The sequence below is a fragment of the Marmota monax genome, unplaced genomic scaffold (genome assembly GCF_021218885.2).
Source record: "Marmota monax isolate L192 unplaced genomic scaffold, Marmota_monax_Labrador192_F-V1.1 WCK01_AAM20220418_F8-fsc00137, whole genome shotgun sequence".
NCBI classification, from domain to species: Eukaryota; Metazoa; Chordata; class Mammalia; order Rodentia; family Sciuridae; genus Marmota; species Marmota monax.
Genome location: NW_026692854.1, coordinates 3,437,747 through 3,455,038, shown reverse-complemented (window position 1 = coordinate 3,455,038; position 17,292 = coordinate 3,437,747). Strand labels below are relative to the sequence as shown.

Below are 17,292 nucleotides of genomic sequence, written 5' to 3'. Positions count from 1 at the left end.
TGATGGGGTTTACTCTGTCACTTCCTGCAGCTTCCAGATGCCTCTAGTCATGATTCACCAGGATTTACCCATTCACTTCCAAATTTGTTGCTTCAAAAAACTACTTAGAGAGCTGGAAAGCAAAACAAACCTGAGGCAAAACTGAAACTGGTGCCTAAAATTAGAATAAATAGGACTTTAAGGGGCTGTGGGATCTTTATTTCACAGGTGCGTAAACACTGCTGCTCTCTCAAAGGCAATTTTTCTAAATTTCAGGTTCTTGGCTTTATTCTCAATGGGGGGGGGAGGGGAGGGGATTGTTTGGTTTTGGTGGTGGTGGTGGTGAGGTGTTTCTGTCTGTTTTGTTTTAATCAGAAACCTAGTGTGAATAACAGAACTATTATGGGAGGGAAAAATACCATGGCCTGTTTAAAGAAAAATACCCACACAGTATCTCTGTCTTTAAGAAAGCATAGACACTATTATTAAGAAATACGTTTCCCTTATTATTACATTAAAAAATAAAACATGCACATAATTTTAATAAAGTCTGATATCTTAAAATGTATAAAATAGATGAAAAATTTTAATGTACTTATTTATAATCACTAATGCCCAAATTGATTGTACCAAATGTATTCCCAAATGCCCAAATGTATAATCATTAATACCTCAATTTTTTTATCTTCCCTGGAGATCAAAAAAAAAAAAATCAAAGTCAAATTTCTGGAGACATTACCAAATGAAAATTAAACAAGAATTAAGTATGTTGTAGAAGGGTGAATTAAGGCAAACTATTCCATTTTTGTAACAGATTTATAAAGACAAATTTAATTTTTACATATGCATTTTGGTATTGTACATAGTGATCAAATACTATTTTCTGTGCAAGATAAAAATATTTTAAATAATATTTTTTAAAAAAATGTTTCCTAAAGCTTAAAGCAGAAATTACTGTCATTTCTTCATTCTTTTTCCTTATAATTAATGCTGAAGAGCCAAAAAATATTCCAACCTATTCACTCAAAAACAAAATCCAAGCAAAGACATCATATAAATACTAAGGAAACCAAAGTCAAAGATGTTGCTTATCACACAGAGTAGTAAAAAGTACCCACCATATGCAAGGTCTCATTTATACTGACAGACGTAATTTTCCACACTGGCTTTCCTTTATCAATGTACAGGTAACTTACAAAAATCCTGTCCTCTTTCCACCACAGGGCCATGATTGTTCTTTTCCCAGTTTTTATGTTAGAGTGCTAAATGGAGGGTAGAACTAATTCTTAACTCAAGTAATATGGCATTATGTTCTCTATATGACAATAACAAATTTCACTGCAAACCAGAAATGAAGAGCTCGATGTGTGGCTTTGTCTGCAAAATACAAAGAAAATTTAAAATTAAGGGCTTGTGGAATGGAATGCTCACATTTAATTTTACCTTCACTACTTTTCAAAGAGGAAGTGCAGGGCTGCTGGGATCCAGGTGAGGATGGGGTGGGGGGTCCCCTCCTTGTTCTTCCCTGGTTGGGTTCAGGACTAAAACTGCCTGTACACCCATCAATGCACTTGAAATACTAACCTTGGTAGACAAACCCTTAAGTTTATATAACTCCTGTGTAACATTTGAAAAAGACACCTGTTTTGGAGTTTTCTGAACTTTATTTTCCTAAATCATTCTGTTTTTTTGTTTGTTTGTTTGTTTGTTTGTTTTTACTTTTGGACAATTATGGCCATCCAGAATATAGTCACATAGAGACTCAAATGAAATTACAAAAATAAAGACATGTGCACTTACATTTTAATTTATTGTACCAAATGTATATGGATTTAAGGAACGGAATAATCCTTTTCAAAACAAGCAAATGAATTTAGTGAATAAGGACAGAAATAGTTTTCAAAGGCCTGACACCTAAGGTTTTTGTTTCAAAACATTCTATGAAAAATGTCAAGTGCAGTCTATAAAACCTGATTTTATAGACTCTGAATTTTTTTTCTACTGGCCAAAGGACATTTAAGTAATCATATTCTATCAGCCCATAGTTTACTGCAGAGGTAGCCTGGCAGAATTAGAGTATTTGAATTGCAAGAGCCAATAAGAAAATCCAAAATCAATGCCTCTTATGTTTTGATATTTTAATCTTATGAACATTTCTAAGTCTCATCCATCAACAGAGTCCATCATTTATGAATTAAAGCAGGTTATTGAAGGTGACAAGCACCAGGATCACATGGAGACCAAATCCGGGAACTCTCTCTTGCTTTGGCAGGCTTTCCAGCAGGAGTCGTACTTGTTCTTCATTTTTCTTTCCATTGTGTAGTTATATTAGTGTCTTTGTAAACTGTCCTCAGTGAAATTAAAACAATCATCCCTAAATGCAAAATTTATTAATTCAATCATTGTGGGGCAGACTGCTAAATTAAGAATTTCTTCCCTAAATAATTACCATGTCTAACATCAACATTATATTTCCCCCACTTTTTCATGCATTCTGAAGTTCACTGGTGGGTATTAAATAAAAGATTATGACTTACTTTGTTTCTTTTTATTAAGAAGCAACATCAATAAGAATAGCAGTGAACTCATTAAAAACTAAGAGTTACTTGCATGAGGGGGGAAAAGAAATGAATGGTTCCCTTTCACTGAAGCACCAGTCCTTAGAAAAGTATGACATGGTACTGTGGAAAACAAATGATTTAAATGTCATTGCCAAATTGATAACTTGTCATGCATAAACAGGATAGCATTTCTTTCTTCCTTTTTTTTTGGGGGGGGGGGAGTACATTGAAGGGACAGGGAAGGACACCATGAGATCAAACACAAAAGGAAAACAGATTAGGGGATAATACTAGCCCGAAACTGAGACAGCAGCCTAACTTGGTAGTTAATTCAGTCCAAACTATAGCTACTTAATGTCAAATTATTTGCAAAGCTTTGGGCAGGGAACTCCCGGGCAAAGCAAAGCTATACCCATCTTTACCACAAGGAGCTTATAACTCTTATAATAAGCATGGAATGGTATAACAAAAGTAGAGCATTTGCGTGGTAATCTTTATGAAGTAACACATTTTAACATGCTATGAGCAAAGCATTCTTTTTTTGTTGGATATTAAATTCAGATCAGGTGCCATATAGGCAGCAGCTCTTCCAGTGTGAAGCATAAACTCTGCTAAAAGAGAGGGACAGCCAACTGAAGGACAGATACCAGTTATGTGAAGAAAGTGTCAGACTTTCTGAGGCACCTTCCCCAAATTTGATGAAGCTGAAAACCAACAGTCTTGGGGGGACGGGTGTTAAAACTTTAATTCCCCTGTTTGGTTTCTAAACATCTGCAGAACAAAGCCTCAGCTTGCCTACCGATCTCATTTCTTAAATAAGATGAAGATATTAACATTACCTACTAATGTTGTTGTGAGAATTAAATGTTTTTTTTTTTTTTTTTTGGAAAAAGGACATTTAAGTAATTATATGATCCTTCTCCCTCAGCTGAAGGACTTGTCACTATCACCCTGTAGGTCTGAATCCTATCCATCTTCAGGCTGCATAAGTGCTGCTTACTAAATAAATGACCCAAGCCCTCACAACCCTCCAGTCCTTGACATCCCCGAGGTGTCAATGGTGAAAATAACTTAATACTTAACGTTTGATGAAAGAAAAGACCTGTGATCGTCACTTTCATTGTGCAGAACCAGCGCTGTCTATAGGCCACATCTTTAACTCCAACCATTATTTCTTCACCTCCACTGCACTGTGACAGGATTCCAGTTAGATCAGGACACTAGACCTTGTGTCTTGAAGGACCTCATGGTGCTATTCCTCCAGCCATGACTCTCTCCATAGGAAGAAGAGGCTATCAGGACAAGAAGAGAACTGTCCTCGCAGAGCCTGCATCTCCCCACCACAGGAGAACTAAGCCACAGACCTTCCTGCAGGGATGGACAAACCTTGTATCCACACTGTCCAAAGCAGGAGACACCAGCCCCTTGTGGCCATGAAGACGTGAAGAAAGACTAGTGTGACTGAAAGATTTTTAATTTTGAATGAATATATATAGAAACTTCAAAAGCCACAACAGTGGCTACAGAGAATCCTTTTGTCAGGAGCACACAGGATCTCTTGGTTGCCAATCCATTATTTACTTCTTTGCATTTATCTTGATGTTTCAGCAATGGTCAGTTCTGCTGAGCAATCAGCTCTTCTTAAGGATTTGTTTCTGCTGACATTTGTGGCACCACACTTTCCTGGGCTTGTGGGAGGTTTTGTTTGTTTCTCTGTTTGGTCTGTACCTCTGCCAATCTTCAACTTCTTTGTCAGCTCCACTTATTGTATTCGAACTCTTATTGCTGACATGCCTCAATTTAGTCATGAACCCTCAATCTACACTCATTTAGGTAATCTCATATATCAACATGCCAACCACAATGAAAATTCCATCTCCAAATACAGATTCATAGCCAACGATGCACCTGAGATCTTCATTTAACATCCAAATGTAACAAACTCAGAGCAATACTCCTAATTTCTCACCTCTGCAAAAAGCAGTCTCTTACCAGCCTGCCCTACAGATCATCAAGGAATTAACCTTTACCTAATAGCTCAAGGCCAAAACTGAGGGGCTGCCATTGATTCCTTTCTCTCATCATTCATTCTAGGGAAAGGCCACAAACTATGAATGAAAAGCATTTATTCTAGGGGAAATGTTAAGATGTTGAGAAGACTTAAGTTTGGGAGAAAAATCTGCTAGGTGGAGAATAAGTTGAAGAGGTGAGAGTGGATATTCAAGAAACCAGTTAAGAGATGATTAGTGAAGTCTTGAGTGAGCAACTAGAAGGTGGAATTAATTTAGACGAAAGGCATATTTGGATGTGGAGGATGACTGAGAGAATCAAAGGTAACTCCTATGATTTTGGATTAAGAAACTTGAAGTTGTGGCCACCTGCATAGATAAGACAGGCAGACTACAGTTTTGATGGAGAGAGGTGGTGTGAGAAGTTAGAATCAATGCCTTTGTTTTGCAGGTGCATCATGAAGGCAGGTTTCAAATAGAGAAAGAGGTCACCAGGTATCAATCTACAGAGGTGTTAAGAGGATGAAAGTCTGAAATTTTATCCTCTAGATTCTATTTATGTTCAACATGCCAACAATATTTTGGATACAAGAGGCCTGCCATTCTGGCTAGAGTCCAACAGATTCCAACAATTTTATACATGAGTATAAACTTTCAGGGTATTCCCTACTTCCACATAAATCTGTGCTCAGTAGCAAGCAAACTGACAAAGCCAGTAGCAACAGGACACACAGCAAGGACTCTTTTTGAATAAGGTCAGTAGCCAAATCACAAAGCAGAGAAACAAATCCACTGATACTTCAAAATATTAATGAGTAAAGTATACATTTTTTGGTGTTTATTTTTTGGTGGGGGGTACCAGGGATTGAAGGGCACTCAACTACTGAGCCACATCCGCAGCCCTATTTTGTATTTTTCATTTAGAGACAGGGTCTCACTTAGTTGCTTAGCACTTAGATGTTGCTGAGGATGGCTTTGAACTCGAAATCCTCCTGCCTCAGTCTCCTGAGCTGCTGGGATTACAGGCATAACCCACCAAGCCTGGATTTTTTTTTTTTTTTTTTTTTGCTGTTTTTAACATCAGATCAAACCCACTTCTATGGGCTGGGTATGTAGCTCAGTGGTGGAGCGCTTACTTAGCATGCACCAGGCCCTGGGTTTGATCCACAGCACTGTCCCCCCAAAAGCCATTCACTAGTTCAGATCATAAAAACTTAATCATTAACAGAAACACACACAAAAAAAATAGGTGATATGTGTGCTACAGAGCAAGTATAACTGCCCAATTTCAATCTAGATAAATTGTTTAAAGTCATACAAAGCACTGGAGATAATGTAATATGACAAAGCTAGAGAAATTAATAAATAAGTATATTCTCTATCTCTCTTTTTAAGAAAGCTTCATTTTGTCCACACTAGTTTTTAAAAGAAATTATTGCTATTATGCATTCATCTAAAAGACCTTTAAAATCTTTGTAACTTCTAGAATAAACATTTATCTGACATTAGCCAAACGTTATCCCCTAGAGTAAGAAAATGATTCCTGGAATAGTTTTCTTGGGAAAACCAAACCAAAAGATTACATGATAAGAAATGACAATACATAGTATTCTGACATTTTATAAATTAATATTAGTTAGATAAAAGAAATAACTGATTTTTATGTATCTGAAACACCATTTTTTAGATAAAAATAATTTACACTAAAATGACATTCTGATACTTTCATTATGATAGATTTGCTAAAATCATTAAGACTGCCTCTTACTTAAGAAGGGTTTTGGTGGGGAAATGATCTTGCTGCTATTCAAAATACTAAAGACAACTCCAACAGCATGCGTTATTCTGTCATTCATTGTTTCATAAAAACTTTTAATAGTAGAGCTGTACATGTTCCTTTTCTTTCATCTGTGTTAGTTAAGAAAGGTTATCATGCTTCCATTTCTTAAAGACAGTATGGTAAGACATTGTCCAGAAAAGGGAGAAAGGAAAAGACATATATTTTATTGAAACTATTCAGAAGGAACCAATCTTCCACAGAAAATAAATATTTTATGCTTTATGAACTTTTCTATGGCATCTGAAATACAAGAAATTTCAGACTTTAGGAGTCTTCTGAGATCTCAAAACTTGATTCTTTAATCTGGTCTGACAAGTTCCATGCTCTTCATTTATTTCAAACAGTTTAACTATGACGGCTTCATAGTGACTTGGAAAAATCACTTAGAAATATGGTCAAAGACTGAAATACTACTAGAAATCGTGGAAACTAAGTTCATATAAATCTCTTGACTAGAAATGAAATTAAACCCAAATCTTTCACCATGCACAAAACTTAACTCAAAATGGATCAAGGACCTAGGAATTAAACCAGAGACTCTGTGTCTAATAGAAGAAAAAGTAGGCCCTAATCTTCATCATGTAGGATTAGGCCCCAACTTCCTTAATAAGACTCCTATAGTGAAAGAATTAAAACCAAGAATCAATAAATGGGATGGAATCAAACTAAAAAGTTTCTTCTCAGCAAAAGAAACAATCTGTGAGGTGAACAGAGAGCCCACATCCTGGGAGCAAATTTTTAATCCTCACATATCAGATAGAGCATTAATCTCTAGGGTATATAAAGAACTCAAAAGGCTAAAAACAAAACAAAACAAAAAAAAAAACAAATAACCCAATCAACAAATGGGCCAGGGATCTGAACAGATACTTCTCAGAAGAGGATATACAATCAATCAACAAATGTATGAAAAAATGCTCATCATCTCTAGCAATCAGAGAAATGCAAATCAAAACTACTCTAAGATATCATATCACTCCAGTCAGAATTATGAAGACAAACAACAATAAATGTTGGAGAGGATGTGGGGAAAAAGATACACTCATACATTGCTGGTGGGACTACAAATTGGCGCAGCCAATATGGAAAGCAGTATTGAGATTCCTTGGAAATCTGGGAATGGAACCACCATTTGACCCAGCTATCCCTCTCCTCGGATTATACCCAAAGGACTTAAAAACAGCATACTACAGGGACACAGCCATATCAATGTTTATAGCAGCACAATTCATAATAGCTAAACTGTGGAGTCAAACCAGACCGGTTTTAAAGAACAAAAACAAAAATCAGGAGATTTCAGTCAACCTTACTAAGGGTAATAAGGAAGTCCCCTCTGTTTTAACCCAACAAAGAAAGTAAGTTTGAAATGACCAATCTGTTTCTGCTTTGTTCAGCCTTTTTCTGCTTTAAAGCTAGCCTCTGTTCAATTCATAGAACACTCACTTAACTTTATAGAATGAAATGTTGTACAATTCTAGAATCACAAATAAGAGCCAATTTGATTTTTTAAAAATACCTTTATTTTATTTATTTATTGTTATGTGGTCCTGAGGATTGAACCCAGTGCCTCACATGTGCTAGGCAAGCACTCTACCACTGAGCTACAACCCCAATTTGATCTTTGTATTTGTTACAATGTTGGTCTGACAATGTGCAATAAAATGTTCGACTTACAAAAAAAAATCAAAAGAACCTTATAGTTTTACATGAATACATTGCTAATGTTGAAGATGGGGGGAACCCATACCTATGTAAACAACAACAAGAATCTGAATTCTAACTTTTTAGTTGACATATAAAACTATGTAAATAAATTTTGCTAAGATATCCCACTTCTTTCAATGAATAAAGAAGAAAAATTAAAAGAACAAAAATAGAACTAAGAATAGAAAATATTATTCTAGTGCTTTCTAAATTTTCAGAAAGTATGTACTTATATACAAATATACTTTTATGAGTAGTTAAGTTAGGAAAGAACACAATAATAAGCTGGTCAATAGATCTGCACTTTCATATTAAAAGTCAAAAGTTATTTAAAATATATGATTATATACTTCAGAAATACAGACTGCCTCTTATACTACTGTTATGCAAAAATAAAAATCCCATTTGCCTGGATTGAACTACAGTAAGGGCTGTCTCCTCCTCTCTGAAGAGCTGAATTAATTAAGGTTGGTACAAATAAAGGTCACCAGTCCATTTTTTTTTTAAATTCATACATTCAGTAACTGAATTACTCCTGCCTTTAAAATGAAACTTAAAAGTGGACTAAGGAAATACAATTTGCAACAATCATTGGAAATGATGAGTTCTGGACAAGTAAGCTTTCAAAAGAATTACAATCAAGGCAGGTTTGGTTTGGGAAGAAAACACTTCTTATATAATTAGTCATTTCTATGCCTTCTTAACCCAAGTGGAGATACATGCTATAATCTTTTTCTGAGTGGGGCTGTTTCTATACCACAAATTTGGTCTTCTTTTGAAGATGTAGGTGCTGTGCATATATAGATGACTGGGGAGAAAATAGTAAGATTATAGTATTCCTATAACTCTTATTTCTAAAGTTTCTGTTTATAGTTCCCATGTTTAGATCAATTATCTCTTTCTTATATGAAAGCCAGGATAATAACACACAAATTCCTAAGCAATGTCACATTATCTTCCAACAAAAGGTAATAATGACTCAAAAACCAAAGTGACCATTTCCCAAGTGGTGCTCAACATTTTAGCACTTGGCTTCTTACTACTGCCATGTATGGTCAACTTACCAATGGCATTCATTCACAATCATTTACTTCTGTGTTACTACAAGCAGTTCATGGCTGGTATTTACCTTAAGGCCTAGTTTGTTGTTTACCAGTGTTAGAGTTATGAGTTATAAGACTTGGATTTGGATATTTGGGGAAAGCTTGATTTTAAAATCTACAAATTCTTCTTTATTATAAGAGATCTCTCCTAAACTGGATAGTACTCTGGAATAACCCACAATAGTAAGAGGACACCAAGAGAAGGCTAAAAGTTAGTAAAAGACACAGGATCTCACTTTTTCGGGTTGAACTGTGCACTCTTAAACAGCAATAGAATGGTACTTCTGTTGTCAAGTAAGAAAACTGATTTTGAAAGATGAACTTTTATTGAAAGATGCTAGAATTAAATGTTCACACATATATTCAGGTGTACTTGAAAGCTGCAGAAATTTCATAGCTGCTAAGGTTTTTACCTACTCTAGCAGAGAGTTAATAAGAATGTTAGGGAACTATGGCAAAAAACAGTCAAGCTCTGCCTATTTTACTTAAGGTTGACATCTGCTAGGATAGAAGCCAATGTCAAAAATCAAGTGCCCATTAGTAAGGAAAACAGACAAACAAGCTGTATCCACACAACAGAGTTCTTACAGCTAGCTTTTTCTTTCTTTTTTAATGGCATAGTGGTATGGATCACTGGAAAAAGGTTTAAGTTATTCTCTGTAATAAGAAGAAAGGTTAAAAATCAATTTGCATAGCAACATGTAATTTGCATAGTTTAAATATATGCACAGACCCTTGTCTCAGTTGCAATAAAGCATTTACCTTGGTTTCATGGAAAGGGAGGTGGATGGGTGGAGTGAAGACATTCCTTTTGGCTAATCTATTTTGAATTTTTCTTGCAAAAAGAACATATTGGTTTTGTTATAATTTTAAAAGAAACTATAGAAATAGACTTTTAATGCCTAATTTGTTCAGACAATATGCTGTGTTCAGAAGAGAGAGCTGAAAAAACAACAGAAACCTCACCACAACAAACTCTTATTTTGCTGACTGCTTATCAGTCCCAAAGCTAACTTTTTTTTTAACATCTTATCTTGAAAACACATTCTTCCAAAAATCCCTGACCTACACCTCTGTGATGCTTTTCCAATTAGCACTGGGTCAGAGAAAGGGGCACCTCTGAATCTCTTTTCTAATAACTAAACAAACACAATGCATGTGATCTAATTTAATTATGTATACAGTGTGGATCTTCTCATCTGCTTTTGTTGACTGAATATCTGCAAATAATTTGATCAATCTGTTTTTTGGCCTCTTTGTCTTAGAATGCATTCAATCAACAATACTGATCATGTACTATTCATCAGGTATTGTCCTATAGGATTTTAAAAACAAATAAATAATGGAAAACAGTAATGTGCTTGTAAAATTTCAGTCTCCAGTAAAGAAATAGGTGCACTGAGGGATATTTAATAGAGGAAATTAAATGCAGATGACAATAGAGTTGAAAGGTCAAAAGAGGACCAATGAAGTAAGCCAGATTAGCAACAGTAAAAGCCAAAAGGTCCTTCTATCCGGAGAACTGGAAAGGCAAAGAAAGGAGATACTTTAGTCAGAATACAAGACTGGTGTCATCCTAAGGGAGATGGAGCAACAGTAGGGCTGTCTCAAGTGCTGGACAGAGATGCAACCACAGCTGAAAAACGCACCCTAAGTTGGTGAGAGATGTGGCCTTCTTTCTCCCCTTCTTTACCCTTCTTAAAGTCTGCCAAAGCCTTCCACTGAGACTTCAGTAAAGACTAGCACTTAAAGCACTCAAAAATTATAAAATTGTTTTCAATTTCAAGATGCCTACCAACCATGTTATGGTTTAGATGTGGTGTCCCTCTAAAGCTTGTGTGTGAGACAATTCAAGAAGGTTTGGAGAAATGATTTGGTTATAGCCTTAAACTAATTAGTGAATTAATCCCTGATGAGATTGAGTGGTAACTGGAGACAGGTGGGGCATGGCTATGGGGTATATTTTGTGTCTGGAGAGTGGGGGGTGTGTGTTAGGTGTATCTGTCTCTCTCATATGTATCTCCCCACTTGCTAATCATCATGTGAGCCGTTTCCCTCTGCCACACTCTTCCACCATGATGTCTACCTCATCTTGAGCCCTGAGGAATGGATACCATCTCTTATAGACTGAGACCTTTGAAACCACGAGTCCCTAAATAAACCTTTCCTCCTCTATAATTGTTCTGCTGGGGTCTTTTGGTCACAACAGCAAAAAAAAAAAAAAAAAAAAAAAGCTCACTGAAACAAACCACATGTGCACACCAGCACATATACTTGGGATATCAAGCACTCAGTGTAATGGTGCCCTGTAAGTGACACACACTTACAGGGCACTTACAGATGATGGTCTTTAGAGCCTACAGGGATCTCAGAGACTCTCTTGAACCCCAATATCAACTTTTTTTCTTTTATCTTAAGGTAGTTCAAAGTAGGTTGTTACCTAAAGTGCTACTATATTATCAATTTAGTTATTTAAAAAAGCATATGTGTGCATTTTTCTTTAGCATGCTTACTTTACTAAACTCAAGTCATTTAATTACCTTTTTCCTCTAACTGGAGGTATTCAGTTTCTTTCAAATTAACAGAATTTTATCTACTTTACCTACTACTTTTTATTTATGTTCCATGTACATGCCGACTAGATTTTCTCAAAATAGTGAAAATGATGACTTGTTAGCAGTTTATCTCCCGACTTTTAATGGAAACTCTTTTATATTTATTTTTAAATTAAATATTCTATTAACTATTAGCTAGAAATAAGACACTCATCCCAATATTCAGTATTAAATAGGTCCTGGTTTTGTTTTTATAATTTTTATAAGGCATAGCTATTGACTTCTATCAAAACTACCAAGAAGACTATTGAGTAATAATTCTTATTCAACAATAAATTTCCTTTTTCTTCTTTCTCCTATTTCCTTTTCCTCCTAATTCTATAGTCCTTGACTTCCATCCAAAATCTCAAGGCATTTTAATAAAACCAGTCAACAAATGTTTTTCTTTGTTTTCAGTTATCCTCCTGTTAATAACCACACAAGTACAGTCAGAGTCGAATCTGTGGCTCTTCAGCATTCCAGAAGGTCCGCCATTGCTGCATAATGAGAAGTTGCCTGTTTGCTGCCACATTCTTGCTCTTCCTCACATTCCAGATTGAAAGCTATTCTAGATGTCTGAGGTTATGAAAAGGCTTTCTTTCTTGCTTTCTTTCTTTTTTTGATTCATAAGACCCTAGAACTGCTAAAGACTGTACTATAAACAAATCCCCTAAATGCCAAAGAACTGGGTAATTTCCCAATGGAATGCAGAAGTCAGGCAGTTTAAAACAACACTAACCTCCAAGCAACCAGGTAATATTTTTCACATACCACAATGTTTCCTCCTATGCATTTGGTGTAGACAGTGGAACTTTTCATGTTTGAAATTATATTAGAGACTTGAAATATCAGGAAAGGAAACTAGGGGTTTTGATCTATGCCTGCTGCCTTAGTGCTTCATAGAGGGTGGCCAGCGATGCTAACATTGATGAGAAAGATCACAGGGTACTTATGAGCCATGTGACAAATAAAGAGTGGACAGCAATACATGGAGCAGAGAGAGTGTGTCAGGGATACACCAGTGAAGACGGAGTCACAGGGAGCTAGAATAGCCTGACCGAGCAGGAATGGAGAGAGTGTAGTTTGATGTCGGGTTATGAAGTTTTACATCCCTAAATCAGATTTTTTTTAATAAGACACTGAGAAATGATTGCATAATTTTATAAATGGAAAGAGTGATACGACAGAAGATAAGCTTCTGCAGAATTAGGTTCCAAGTGACATTTTGTATTTTCTCTCTTCTCCCCACCTCACAATCTCTGTTTTCCTTATTTATGTATAGTTCTGGGGATCCACTCAGGGCCTCATGCAGCTACCCAAGTGCTCTCCCACTGAATTACATCTCAGCCCTCTCCCCCCTCCCCCACCCCACACACTCACCCTCTCTCTTGCCCTTCCTACCCCCCCTTCCTTCCCTCCCTCTCTCTAAGAAAACCCTGTTGTAGAGTTCTTGTAGGATGTTTTCTATTTTACTAGATTTGTCCACTACCCAAAACCCAAGATAAAGTGAGATAAACCATTTCCTGTTTTAAAAGACTCATAAATATCTGGGGTCGGACAATTCCCCAAGGACTCTCCATGAAGTAGCAGGAAAAGCTTTGCTTTTCATAACCATTATCCAACCCTGGCCCACTTGTGGCGTACATAGGGAAACAATTAGGTAGAAAAGGAAGAGAATCCAAGACTCATGCATCATCTACCTGGAGGACAGGTAGATGGGTGGGTGATGAGCTCTTTGCCCTAACCAAAGGTAAATGGAATATGGTAAACTAGAATCTACCATAAATATCATGCTCCCTGCAAAAGAGAGAAATGTATCTCAATCCTTGACCAAACATGCATTTAAGAAATATGTCCTATCCATTACCCTTCCCTCATGAAAAAATGGAAAAAAGTAAGACAGAGCCAGTTTGAAGGAAGGGTAGAAGAATTAGGGCCCAGCCGAAATTCCCACCCTTTAGCAGTACAATGATATAAGAATCCTGTGATTAAAATAAACTGGACAAGGAATTTGGGCTTGCACCCTACAAGGCAAGTGTAGTAGAAAGAGGTGATGAGTCGTATGTTTGGGTGGCAATGGGGTCCAGGGAGATGGGCAGAAAAAGGGCATGCTGCATCAGATGTCCCACATCAGGAAACTACACATGGAGCTGCCCAGGAGAATCCCAGTAAGCCACACTCTGTCTAGAAAGGGGGCGGGAGACAGGCACCATGGGCAGATGGAGGGGAAGCGTGGCTGCCCTGCTCTATGAGGTCCTTTGATAAGATGGCCTGCAAGGTAACTGCCTCTCTATGAAGAACACCACATCACTAGGTCACCTGTAGCAAAGAACTAGACCAAGCTAGGTCAAGACTGCAAACAGTCTCCCACTACTGCCTTCTCGCCCCCATCCCTGTTTGAAAGGGAAGAAGGAAATGACCCAGAGACCATTAATGTGACCCCTCTTCCCCTGCAACAGATTCCAAAGTGAGACACAGAACGGTAGAGAGGCAGAATTTACTACCCTCCTATAAGCCATCTGGACAAGAGAGGAGCTTAAAGCCAGATGTAAGACTGAAATATGAAATGGAATGAAAGCTTGCTTTTTTAAAATATCCAAGTCACCAATAAATTATAAAAAATAACTGCCATGCCAATTAAGGGACAGGAATTTCCTAATGAATTCAAGAATAATATAAAATTGTTTCATGTTTATACTTTACCAAACTAACATTGTTCAATTGGAGCTCTAGTCATCGTTAGAGGTTTAGGCCATACATGAATATAAAACTATTCAAGCAAAACCATGCTTTGCCAAGGAAGAGTTAGCACCTAATTAGACCTTCACATATTAAAGAGAAAATTCATATATGCTATTCCACTGTACCTGTTAGGCAAAACCATCTTGTTCTTAATCACTTTTCAAAAGTTTTATTAATTGCTACTTATAGTAACTACCATGAGAACACATCCTAAAACTTTTAGTACTTTTTAAAAATGATCCATTACGGCATAATTTTAAACTTCAGTGAAATTCATTCATTCAGAGGTCTACATATTAAGGGAATAATTACACGGTTTCCAAATAAGGTTTTTATGCAATTATGTTATTACTCATGACAAATTCAATTAGATGCACAAAATATCGACAGAAACTTAGAGAGAAAACTCTTAAGAGAAACGTTTAGAAACCGTACAAATCATACAGTAAAATATAAATGTTTGCAAAGCTACAATTGAAATCCTCATTCTTGAAAAATAGGTGCAGTAAAATAATTTTGCTACCCAAATTAGTCAAATTTCTAAATGTTTTTCCATTAGCAATGACACTGTATTGGCTTAATAGATATGTTGCTCATGACTATAAATGGAGGGAAACAAAACACTTCAAACACATTCTAAACAAGGAGAGATTTCTGTTGGCCCATATGCTTTCAATTTTATGCCAAGAACTAAGAAAAATCTTGGAAGTTCTGAGTTCTAGTTGTAAAAACAGAAGATAAATCTGAATCACAGGCTGTAAACCCTTGGAGAACACGCCAATGACAAGATGATTAATTCAAAGTCTGCTTTGATGGAAATGTCTTTTCCCCTAAAAGAAATCATACTTCTCTACACCGTATAAGCTCATATAAACTAAAACTGCTTAACACAGACTGATTGTTCTGAATTGTGTTTATGTTTTTGTTTATGTTGTCTAATCAAAAATGTTAGCCACCTTCAACAAACACCCTATAATTAGTCACGGCTTCACCTACAGAGACAAGAAGCACAACGATCTCAGGTTCTTAATATTCCCTGGAAACTTACTGCAAAGCTGTGCTAAACAAATCAGTCAGAAAGCTCCAGCAACCAGTCCACCCACATTCGACAACCTCCTCTACCTAATGATAATTACAGTCTGTAGAACAGGCAGCCTCTAATAAACAGCTTCAACTTTAAAAGACAAATATCTGTAGGGGCCTTTCTGTTGCCATAGAAATGTCTTGAGGCCACCTTGTCCTCAGCACTAAACACTGCTTTCATATTAATCTGTTATTTGAGTGTGTGTGCGTGTGTGTGTGTATGTGTGTACGCACACATGTGTCTGGGCTGGAGCACATATCAGCCCAAATTACAGGATAGCTCACTCAGTCCTGTTGGTTATAAATGATACATAGTCCTTAGTTCTAATACATTCCCCAAAATGGAGAACAGAAATCTTCTCGGTGACAGCAGTCCCTGACTAATGGGTTCTTGCTCCCTTGGCTCAACTGGAAACTTCCCTCATGCAGCAAAGCAATAAAGAACAGCAACATTAATTCACCACATCCCTTTTCTTCCCTCTGAGCACTGGGGTCAGTGGCTTCCTAAAGCACAGGTTTTGTCCACAATTGTAAACAGGAAAACAAATCTTGTTAGGTCAACCCAAACAGGAATAGCTTAAAATGAATCACTCATCGATGTTGGTGAACCAAAGGGCTAGGATCCTGTTTTATGATTAAAGTTGCTTTTAAAAGAATCAAGTGAACTTCCTGGATGCATACTAAGGGCTACAGAAACAAATTCTGTGAATATTTTTAGGGAAATAGTACACAGCGTGGGACCACAGGAACGAAACTGAACTTAGTCATGTGCTTGAACTTTATATGTGCCATTTACACACAAAATCCTAAAGATAGGCAAAGGATATTTTTAAAAGTAAAATAACAGAAGTGTACACAGACTTGGACTTTCACTATCCTAATATGCTTAAGATGGATCAGGGAGTGGGTAAGAGGTACAGAATGGAGAAGAAAGCAGAGGAAGAGATTTAGAAACAATGGAGGAGAGCACTGAAAAACTTGTAATGCTCAACTACCCTGGGGCAAGCATCACATTTCTTGGTCCCTTTACAGACCTCCTGTGTTATATTCAAGATTGCCAGGCATTGTAAATTGGCCATCTGACACAGGGTCTCTCAATTATTTCTGAAAAGTCAGCCTGGGGTTGGCAGTGTTAGATCACTCCAATTCAAAAGAAGCAGACACGGGGAAGACCAAAGTGACATGCCCAGGCTCACAGAGCTGCTCTTTCCAGAACCTCCTTATGGCACTGCTCAGGAGTTACTTACTTAGAATCACGGCCACATTTACACAGAACATTCTACAAAGTTCCTTTTTAAATTTTTTTAATTTGTTTGCATTAGTTATACATAACAGTAGCATGCATTTATGTACTTTGATATATCATACATAGATGGGATATAATTTCTCATTTTTCTGAGTGTACATGTTGCAGAATCATATTGGTCAGGTAGTCATACAGTATACATATAGTAATAATGTCTGTTTCATTCTACTATCTTTCCTATCCCCACATCCTTTCCCCTCCCTTCCCATCACTTTCATCTACCTAATTTAAGGTAAGGCTACTCTTTCTAGTGCCCCCCACCTTATTGTGAATTAGAATCCACATATAAGAGAAAACTTTCAGCCTTTGGTTTGGTAGGATTGGCTTACTTTCCTTCGCATGATATTTTCCAACTCCAACCATTTACTCCA

The 17,292-nt window shown here is 36.8% G+C and overlaps 1 protein-coding gene across 10 annotated transcripts in view; it reads right to left on the bottom strand.

The window, feature by feature from the left end:
- Klf12 (KLF transcription factor 12) overlaps positions 1-17,292 on the bottom strand; it is a 438,833-nt gene that overhangs the window by 190,674 nt on the left and 230,867 nt on the right. The window lies entirely within an intron of this gene.